Consider the following 12,252-nt stretch of genomic DNA (forward strand, 5'->3'; position numbering starts at 1 on the left):
ATTTTCTAAAGTTTAGTGGTCAAAACTCAACATTTTAAATTTCAATGAACAATAAAAAATATGGACTTACGTTTAGTGATCAAAACTCGACATTTTAAATTTCAGTCACCAATCAAAGACTTGAACGTAAGTTCAGTGACCATTGGAACAATTAATTCAAAAATGCAGGATTTTTTAGTACTGAAATTACAATTTTTCACGTAAGTTCAATCACCAATCTGCATTTAAATATTGTAATAAAATGAACTTGTCATAAACATTTAAAAAACTGTCTTAAGATTGTTTTATTCCAAAAGCTATATATATGACATTCTATAATTATATTTACAAAATAAAAAATTCTATTCTTTTCCATCAAATCTTTTTAACATAAATCTCTTTTTTGTTTAAAATTTTGTAGCAATGTTTGTATCAAGTTTAAGGACAGAAATTCTGTTTTTGGGTTATTTTGTAACATTTCTTTAGAAATGAATCCATTCTGTATTGGAAGTCAATTGCTCAAGTCTCTAAGCAGGGAGAAAATTAAAAGACATAACATCAATTTCCTAGGTTTGGATAATTAAATGTACATTTTATTCTATTCTGAGTATTCTGTTTACCGATTCAAATGTTATGCATGATTGAGTATTGTAGTAGAAATCTTGATATAATGAATTCAACTTATGTTCTCAAGAGAAGTTTCTTGTTTTATTTCTCAAGTTCTCGAGCAATTGTCTTCCAAAGTAGAACAAATTTTGGTTCCTATTGAAGCAGTACCTCGATGCCAAGGGAACCAACAAAATAAGATTTTGCCTTTATTACCAAAAAATAAAATTAAAAAAATGGTACTAACATTAATGTAGAATATTTACACAATAAAGTGGAATTTATTTGTAAATATCAATAAGTAAGAATTAAGAAGAGACTTTAATTTTGTGAAAAATGCCCCTGCAATGATTTATAAATAGCTTTTAGATGTGGTCGTTCATCCAAGCGGCAAAAGTCTTTCAGAAAGGTTGTGACTGTAAGTATTATGCCCAAGGTCCAATCAACTTTGAACATAAATACTTTTGATATATAATTAATGCAATTTAATGGCAGATCTAGTATTTAATTAACAGACAATTAAATAAATAATAGAGTCCGTAGATTCAAATCTTCGTAATTTGTTAATCACAAGGAGTTGTGATTGTGAGATACAAATTACATCTGATTGAATCTTAAATCGTCCGTGGTCGTAAGTAATAACGAGATACGGATATCGTTATTACGGATAAATTATCACGTATGGCATTTCTTACTTGTGAAGTAAGTAGCTGATCTCACAACTTAAAGTGTAGTGACACTTAAATGAACAAGTGGATATTTTGTTATAGAATAAAACATTGGAGACCCGCCGAGAGATTCCACATGGATAACTATCTGAATGTCAATGGTTAATCTCTAACGTTCGGTAGTGGAATTGGTCCTTTGACTTGAGGTCGTCATGGTACTTTATATGAGGACAGTCATACTGTGACGGTGTTGGATGTTGCTCTGCAAAGGGCCGCTAATACGATATCGTTCGAGTACATCAAGAATCGTATGAAGGTTGTGATTGATCAATAAATGATTCGTCACTCTTAGATAGTAGGAGATTATGATCTGCGTTTCATTCAATTAAGTCAATGATGAAATCTTTGGCTAAGGTGTACTCATAAGTCGAAAAGAAGTTTTCGACTTATATTGACTTAATAGTGGAGTGAAAGATATGATCGATAATCGAGATTGACACACTTCCATATCTCGTAATTGATCGGATCATATTGACGAAGAGATTATAGTTTCATCGTAAACGAACGAGTTTGATTTTATCATACCATGTGACATTTCCCATCACATGTATTGCCCTGACACATTGCTAGATGTCAATATGGGACGACGAGTGTGAATTGACGATAAATTAAAAGGGTGTTTTAATTTATCAATTTTGATTAGATCAAAATAATATTTCACGTCGTTAGGCATCGTGATTGTGAACCTAATGGGTCACACACAAAAGAGAATTGAAAGATTACAATTTGTCAACTAATTCATTTAACAATCGTTGGATAAATTAATTAATTGGGTCGGTTATTTATAGGCTCGAGTTAATTAATTGAATTAATTAATTTACGGACCAGATTTAATAAAATGAATTAATTAAATATTGGACCGAACCGGGCCAGGCCCGTTTGGGCTTATATAAATACATGACTAGGATTTTCAATCCATATGATTTTTCTCATAATTATTCTTGCTAGTACAAGAGGAAAAAACCCTAGTAGCTGCAATCTTGTTCTCTGTGTGGATCACCGTTGGAGACTGGACAATTGGACAGTTGTGGGTGACGAATCAAGATTGCTAGAACGAAAAGAAAAGCAAAAGGTTTGCAAAATTCTTCAAAGGTACAATCCTTATCACGATTTCTATCTAAACACAAAGGGATTCTCGATGGGAATCGAAATAATTTTAATTTTTCGCTGTGCATGCATAAGTAGATTCCCAATAGTGATATCAAAGCCTACTTCATGTTTGTTAGAGATTGTTTATTGTCTTGTATATGTAAATAATCAAAAGTTGATTGTTGATTTCTTGTTTCTAGCAATTAGAAATTTATATGAACAAAATGGTTTTGAATAGAAACTATTTTTGGGATTGGAATAATTTATGAAATATAATTCTGAAAAAAAAGGCGGTCGGTCGAGGGGCAGCCGACAGCGTGACACCATCGGGCATGGCGCCCGACAGCAGCATGCTTGCTACTGCTGAAGTGGTGAGCTCACCGCCGGGCGAAAGCAGCAACATGCGCTGCTGCTGGTTATTGCAGAAGTGCACGGCTACAGCTAAAGGCGGGGAAGCCACCGCTTTTGCAAGCGACGACTCCCCGCCGCACATATTGAGGGGGCAGCGACCCTAAAATCAGTAGGAAAGGGCCGACAATGAAGGAAAGAAGAAAGGGTGTTTCTCTAGGGTTTTCAGTTAGGTGTTTGGAGGCGGGGGGTTCAGCTGCAATATGATATAAGGGTCTGGTTGTAATTTTAAAATGAAGGACTACAGTACAATTATCGAAATAATAGGGACCTGTTCTGCAATTACAGGATAATGGGTTATTGTGCAAATTTTGAATAAAGGGCTGTTATGCAAATTTCAAATCTTGAGGGCCCTATTGATAATTTGTAAATGGGTCAAATTTCAAAGTTTTCAAAATGGTTTTGAATTTGAATCTCGAAATGGTTTTAAAATTATTTTTAATTGGGTTCACCCATAATTTTGATTTTTACCCACATTAAAAATTTTATTTAAATTTGACTACACTTTATATTTTTTGTTAAAATTGGATTTTAACTTAAATATTAAACTTTGACCCAAATTGAATTTTTAATTTTATTTAGGAGCATTATCCTTAGATTAAAATATTAATTCAATTTAAATTAGAGTTTGACTTTAATTTAATACTTAATTAAAATTTGATTTTAATTCACCCTATTATATTTTTGAAATTAGAATTGGATTCTAATCTGACATTTAATTAAAATTTGATTTTAATTAAATTGTGTTGCCCTAAAATTTTATTTATGATTAGAGTTAGACCCTAATTTGTGTTTGATTAAAATTTGATTTTAATTAAACATGTTCACCCTAAGATCTCGGAATTGGAGTTGGATTCCAATTTTGTTATTTAATTAAAATTTGATTTTAATTAAATTCAACCGCCTTAAATTTTGAAATTAGAGTTTGACTCTAATTTGATATTTAATTAAAATTTGATTTTAATAAAATTATCCCACCCTATAATTGTTGAATTAGAGTTGGACTCTAATTCGGTATTTAATTAAAATTTGATTTTAATTAAACTTGCCCGCTAATTAAATAATTGATTAATATGATTAATTAATTATTTAATTATTCTGATCCATTTGTCTAAAAGAGTTTAGACGACTTAATTGCTAGAAACTTGAAACTAGTTTGCATATAATATTAGATATTATATAAGTATACATTTATATGATAAATGTATTATTAGTGGACGATTATGGACTCGACCATATGAATGTGTTGAATGGTTAATTTTATTGTTGTCGTTTTGTGGGCCTGCGAACTCTTAATTGTTTTGAGCCTGTGAGCCCGTTATTATTATGGGCATGTAAGCTCTTAATCATTTTGGAACTGCGAGTCCATTATTATTATTATTATTATTGCTATGGGTCTGCGAGTCCAATTTCATTTAGGCCTACGTGCCAACTAGTATAGGATACATGTTGCAACTGGACTAATTGAAGAAACAAGAAGAGAAGGAGACCGTGGAGATGGTGCATTGATACTGATCAATGTAATACCCTCTAGAAATTGACCAGCTAATCTTCCTTATGGTTCGGGAAGACTAGATAGTAAAGTCCATAATCGTCCACACTATTATATTATGTTATATATATATTTATTTGTATGGTAGATGTATAATAAAAATATATATGATTGTTACAATGAGACCCTTGAATGCAAAATCCTTCCATAAAATAATAAGTCACATTTATAATCGACTTCCATCATTATAGTGAAAAATCAAAGTCCCAAATCGTCTCAACTTGTTGAGTACATTCAAGGCTGGTCCATTAGGGATATGTTTGACACTATGAAATATTCGATATTTCTGAATGACGGGTTTGACTTAACTAAAATTTATTTTTTGTTGAGTACACTCGAGAAGATAAATTTTAGAGGCATGTTAAGCTAACACATAAGATGTGTGAAAACAAAGAGTTGTCAGCTTAATGATCTGGGAGTTGTATGGAGATACAATTGATAATAGTATATATCCAAATGTTATATTAAGACTTATTGAGTACACTCAAGGTCTTAATATAATAGATGAGATCTCAGCCCACTGGGAGTCAAGTATGGATTCCATAAATTTATGTAAGAGGGTCATAAATTTTAATTAAACAGTGGGAACATTATTAGTTTAATAAAAATCCATGTTAAATTAATTGATGCATTTTATATATTATTCTTCTCCTTTTCGTCATTTACATTTATATTGAATCATGAATAACCATATGTTTTGAATGGCATATTGGATGCCAACAACCAAATTAAATCTTTTGATTGGCATTGCAATTTGAGAATTATTCTCAAGCATGAGAAAGTTGGTTGTCCTTAAGTAACCATTTTCCAGAGACATCTGGTGATAACTCGATTAAGGAAGAAGTGGCTGCTATAATAAATGCAGTGATGACAATAGTACTGCAACGTATGTGATACCTACAACTATGTCACATGAGTTACAAAATCAACTTGAGAGTATAGATGTTAACACATAATTCTTCATTACAAAGAGTTGTATGATAATAATCATGTGTGGAAGGATATGAGACTTTCAAACAACTATACCGATACAAAGTGACAAAAGAATCTTCAGCCAATTCTCATGTACTGAAGATGATTGACATGAGAAGTATCTCAACTGAGTTCAATCATTAACTGTGAACTAAGTATTGACTTAACTCTGCAATCGCTGCCATAAAGTTATTCATACTAATTATGAATTATGATATGAATAAGCTCGAATGCATATTCATTAGGTTACTTAACATGCTTAGGACTGTTAAGCCCTTTATCAAAGTTGGTAGTGGGCAAACCATTGATTCCTCTAAGGTTATTAAGAGGAAGTCTAAAGAGACTTTGGGAAAGCATCCAATATGGTTAAGATAGTCTAAGCGAAGGACAATACCAAATATAATGACCCTTGGTTTCATTATAAAATGAAAGGTCAGTGGAAGAAATATAGCGTGGCTTATGTCTACTTCACGAGTTTCTTAGGTATTTGATACCAGATGTAAATCTCATATTTATACAAATATGGAGAAACTAAAAAGAAGTAGACCACTGCGAAAGGGAGAAGTTGACATACACGTTGGAGATGAGCAAAGGTTGTTGCATTGTCTGTATGAATATACTTCTTGCCATTGCCTTTTGATTTAGTATTGGAATTAAAGAAACATCGCTTTATACCAACCATAACTGGAACATTAAAATGAATTTCATGTTCCGACATGAACTTTTTTAATGTTAAGGACAATAATTGTTCTTGTTTATTTTGATAAAGATCCTAATGGCTATGGTAAATTACAAAACGACGTTTATATTCTTTAAAACTAAGGATTCTATAATGAGTATAGAAATTATAAGGCATAAATGCGATAATCTAATTATTACCGAAATATGGCATGGCAGACTTTGTCATATAGATGAAATGCAATTCCAAAGTTACATAAAGATATATACTCGGGATTAATTGATTTTAACAAGTACAAATTATGCATGTCTGGCACAATGATCAAATCTTTTTTTACTTGAAAAAAAGAAAGGTCAGCATAATTACTGGTCTAATGCATAGTGATGCATATGGACTCATGTCACTAGATGTTAGGTAATGTTTCTCTTATTTCATCAATGATCATGTATACTTGATGAAATTCAAATATGAAACTTTTGAAAAGTTCAAGTGATTCAAATAAGAAGTAGAGAAATAAATAGGTAAAGATACCCTCACATTAAGATTCGATCGAGTGAGAATATCTTAAAGATAAAATTTAGATTATCTAAGAGAGAATGAGATTCTCTTGCAGTGCACTCCTCTATATACACTATAACATAGTTGTGTATCTAAAAGGAGGAATCGTTAACTATTAGATATAATACGATTAATAACAAGCCGTGCGAGTCTCCCAAAATTGTTTTGGGGTCATGCATTGATTACAGTGTGCAACACACTAAATCATGTCCCGTCTAAATTGGTTAACAGAACTTCATACAAGTTATAGAAAGACAATAGTTCCAAATTATCTTATATGAAAGATTGGGGCCATGACGCTTATTTGAAGCGCCTTGAATCATATAAATTTGACACTAAATCTGATAAATACGTATTTGTGGGGATATTCAAAGGAGACATTTGAATATAAATTCTATTATCATGAAGAAAGTCTTCGTTTCACGACATATCGTCTTCTTAGAGAAAATGTTTACTCTAGGGGAGGACAGTGGGAGCAAAATAAAACTTGAAAGAGTTCAAGAGTCCACAAATATAGTTAACCAAGTAGGTAAATTTGAGTTTGATCCCATATCTGATATGGGACATACTCTTGATCAGGAAGTAAAGACTCCTGAAGACATGTCAGCTCTATGTGAATCTAGTAGGATCATTCGACCTTCAAGAAAGTGCGAATCCATGATTACTAATCAGGTATTATTGATTGAGGATAATGAATCTACTAGTTGCACCAAAATAAAGTCAAGTGTTGAGTTAAAAGAGACAGCAAGAGGCCATGAAACTCGAGATGAACTCGACGTATGTGAACAAGGTTTGGACCTTGGTCAAGCTTCCTGATGGAATAAAACTCATAAATTTTTGTAAATAGTTTACAAGGAAAAGGTCGATATGGATAAGAATATCCATATATACAAAGCAAGGCTAGAAGCAAAGGTTAAGTGTTGACATTGGTGAAACCTTTCTCCTGTAGCCTTGCTGAAGTCCATTCGGATTTTTGTTTGTAACAGTTGCATACCGTGACTATAGGTTAAGAGAAGTCTCTTGGAGTTGAAATCTTAGATTCATGAAAAAGTCAAAGTGTTTGATTTTATCAAATTTGAAGACGAATTGTGTGTTTACAAGAAGATAGTGGGAGCATTGTCGTATTCCTAATATTATAGAAAATGACATCCCTATGTTTCAATCGTTAAAATAATGGTTGTTAAAGGATTCATTCATGAACGATATGGGAGAAACAACTTGATCTATAGAGATAGATCTAGAAAATTGCCTAACCCATCCCAATTTACATAGATGAAATTTTGAGAAGATTTCATATGGAGAAACTGGTTTACTCTTAAGCGGCATGTTGGAAAGGTTCCAAACGTGGAGCAACCGTTGATTTAATAGTAGAAATCTAATACATGATTACTTCAAAAGTAATAAAGAGTTGGAATCTAGATCATGATGTTCATAAAAGAACTTGGAATAGTTCCTGATATTGTTGATCACATGCCATTATATTGTGATAACAATAGAGCCATTGCGAAAGCGAAGAAACTAAGGTCTCATCAATGATCCAAACATGTATTAAGGCGGTATAATCTTATCAGAGAGATAATACATAGAAATGACGTAAAGAGAAGAACAAATTTCCACATTTAACAATATTGCAGATCCACTGACAAAGAGTTGTCGTAGCATAAATATGATCGTCATGTAGACTTATGATATTGGATACATAAATGATTGGATCTAGTGCAATTGAGAGTTTGTGAGTATTATGCCCTACTTCCAATCTACTTTGGACATAAATACTTTTGATATAATTAATGTAATTTAATGGCAGATCTATTATTTAATTAATAGACAATTAAATAAACAATAGAGTCCGTAGATTCAAATCTTCGTAATTTGTTAATCACAAGGAGTTGTGATTGTGAGATACAAATTACTTCTGATTGAATCTTAAATCGTTCGTGGTCGTAAGTAATAACGAGATACGGATATCGTTATTACAGATAAATTATCACGTGTGGCATTTCTTACTTGTGAAGTAAGTAGCTGATCTCAGAAGCTAAAGTGTAGCGACACTTAAATGAACACGTGGATGTTTTGTTATAGAACAAAACATTGGAGACCCATCGAGAGATTCCACATGGATAACTATCTGAGTGTCAGTGGTTAATCTCTAACGTTCGGTGGTGGAATTGGTCATTTGACTTGAGGTCGTCATGGTGCCTTATATGAGGACAGTCATACTTTGGCGGTGTTAGATGTTGCTCTACGAAGGGCCGCTAATACGACATCGTTCGGGTACGTCAAGAATCGTATGAAGGTTGTGATTGAACAATAGAGGACTAGTCACTCTTAGATAGTAGGAGATTATGATTTGCGTTTCATTCAATTAAATCGATGATGAAATCCTTGGCCAAGATGTACTCATAAGTCGAAAAAGAAGTTTTCGACTTATATTGACTTAATAGTGGAGTGAAAGATATGATCGATAATCGAGACTGACACACTTTCATATCTCGTAATTGATCGGATCATATTGACGAAGGGATTATAATTTCACGTAAACGAACGAATTTGATTTTGTCATACTACGTGACATTTCTCGTCACATGTATTGCCCTGACACTGTGCTAGATGTCAATTTGGGACGGTGAGTGTGAATTGACGATAAATTAAAAGGGTGTTTTAATTTATCAATTTTGATTAGATCAAAATAATATTTCACGTCGTTAGGTATCGTGATCGGGAACCTGATGGGTCACACACAAAAGAGAATTGAAAGATTACAATTTGTTAATTAATTAATTAATTTAACAATCGTTGGATAAATTAATTAATTGGGTTGGTTATTTATAGGCTCGAATTAATTAATTGGATTAATTAATTCGCAAACCGGATTTAATTAAATGAATTAATTAAATATTGGTCCGGACCAGACAGGCCCGTTTGGGCTTATATAAAAACATGGCTAGGGTTTTCAATCCATATGATTTTTCTCATAATTATTCTGCTAGCACAAGAGGAGAAAACCCTGGTAGCTGTAATCTTGTTCTCTGTGTGGATCACTGTTGGAAGCTGGACAATTGGACAACTGTGGGTGACGAATCAAGATTGCTGGAACGAAAAGAAAAGCAAAAGGTTTGCAGAATTCTTCAAAGGTACAATTTTTATCACGATTTCTATCTAAACATAAAGGAATCCTCGATGGGAATCGAAATAATTTTAATTTTCCGCTGTGCATGCATAAGTAGATTCCCAACAGTGACATTTAAAAGAAGAGATGGAAAATGATAACATGAAAGTGGTTAAGATTGAAAGGGTACAATACAATCACTAAAGAAGGAACAACACTTGGATCAAAAAGGTTTTTAAATGAAGACAAGCATTGCCGAAATTCTTCCAAATTAAAAGACACAACCTTTTAATTTAGTGACACAACATATGAAATATTAATTTCTCCATTCCTTTTGTGTCAAGAATTAAGCCAAATTGTTCATTCAAATTTACATTTTCCAGCAATTTATTTTGTTTATCGATACAAACTTAATGCTTGTTCGTTTCCTTGATTACATGTTGCATTAGATTTTTTGGTACATGAACTATGGATTTCTTTGGAGAATTGTTAGAACGTGCTATTACCACTTATTGTACATTGTTAGATTCGAATACTATTTTCGTTGCTCCAATCCATTGCTTCCCTGAGTTAATAGATACCCTTTCTCATTATGATTAGGCATAATGGACAAGGGTATACTTATCATATGTGGCTTTGTAATGAGTTGCACTCATGGCATATGTAGTTTGTCTTATAGAATTAGTTCTTAATATTAATAGCTACAAAGGAAATGATATTACATGTATATTGTACTATTTTCAAAGACAATGTTGCAGAGGTGATTTAGGATCAGTAGGATGCATTATCACTTCCTATTCTTTGGGTGGAAAAATTGAAATCTATTTAAATCATGGATTTGCACATCGAATCATACTCTACTTATAGCGGAACTTTTCTTGAATGTGTAGTTTGTTAGATGACGAATGCTATGTATCATTGCTCCAATGCATCACTTCACTTTGGTAATCCCCTTGCTTGTTTTGATTAGGCATAATGGATAAGAGTAAACTTATCATATGTGGCATGTTCATGGCTTATGTAGTTTGTCTCATTGAATTACTTCTTGAAATTAATATCTAGGAAGTAATGGTAATTGGTGTGTCCAGTTAATGATGAATTCAGGTGACATTTATCTTTAGGCGTCCAAATGCTACTAAAGTTAATGGTTGAAGACCTAAATGCCAGTACAAATTGTTGGTATTTTAGCAAAGTGTTTGTTCGATTTTGAGAAATTTAAAACAGATTTCAGAAAATAGAAACAAGAACTCAGAGAATTTTTCACCCATAAAGGGTCCGAATGTTCAGTCACAAAGACCTACTCACCCGTTGAGCATCGACTGCGCGATTAAGCTCTAGATCCACTAAATCTCCAAGAAACGTACAAATGTATGAAGAAATTACAGATTTCTTCAAGTTTCCTCTAGCCTCTCTATTTGAAATATGGTAATACTAAATCTTACACAAAGATTTTGTAAACAACTCTAAACACTCAACTGCAGAGAAATCATCACGAAGATGAATGGTTACCAATTCTTGAAAGAACCCTAGTTCACACACAGATAGAACAATCGAGAGAGAGAGAGAGAGAGAGAGACCAGTTCTGCCGAAAAAGTGAAGAGCCCAAAGTTAAATACTCAAAACCAATCGTCACAGATCAAAGGCAGCCAAGATGCCACGTGTACGGCAGAAGACATCACTTGAGGGAGGCAAAAAACGTTATTTACAAGGAAACGTTTTTAGTAATGGGCAGGGTACTAAACCAATTGAATAGGCCCAATTCTTTAGAAATAGCGAGGCAGCCCAAATAATAACAAACTCCACCTTGATGAGCTATTTCTTGTTTACTTAATGGATCTAGAGATCGCACTAGCTTCATTTGCTCTCATAACCTGTAAAAAAACAAAAAATTGGAATTAGTTTAAATTCTATACATGGCTTAAGATTCTAGTTTATCACTGACTGTCAATCTTATGTGATATTCAGAATTATTAAGCAATTTTTGAACTTGTTTAAAGGAAATATCTTAGTACCTACATCAGAGGGATTATATTCAGTAGGGATCTTGACTAAAGTAATCATACCTTTTTCAATCATGTTCCTCACAAAGTGGAATTTTATGTCAACATGCTTTGTTCTATCATGATATACTGGATTTCTACTCAAATGCATAGCACTTTGGTTATCAGTAAATATTTTTATAGAATCATTTTGAAAACCAATTTCATTTAATAACCCTCTTAGCCAAATGCATTCTTTAACAGCATCACATGCAGCAATATATTCTGCCTCCATTAAGGATAATGTAACTAATTTCTACAGTTGTGATTTCCAACTGATACAGCTATCACACAGAGTAAAAACATATGATGAAGTAGATTTTTTTTTGTTTAAGTCTCCAGCAAAGTCTGAATCACAGTAACCCTTTAGGATCATACCTTCATTACATCTTTTAAAATTTATTCCTAGTTGACATGATCCTTTTAGATATCTAAGCATCCATTTAACTGCTAACCAATGAGTTTCACCGGGGTTTGCCATGAATCTACTCAAAATACTTATTCCATGAGCTAGATCTGGTCTAGTGCATACC

Source organism: Olea europaea, chromosome 15 (genome assembly GCF_002742605.1).
Source record: "Olea europaea var. sylvestris chromosome 15, O_europaea_v1, whole genome shotgun sequence".
Taxonomy (NCBI): domain Eukaryota; kingdom Viridiplantae; phylum Streptophyta; class Magnoliopsida; order Lamiales; family Oleaceae; genus Olea; species Olea europaea.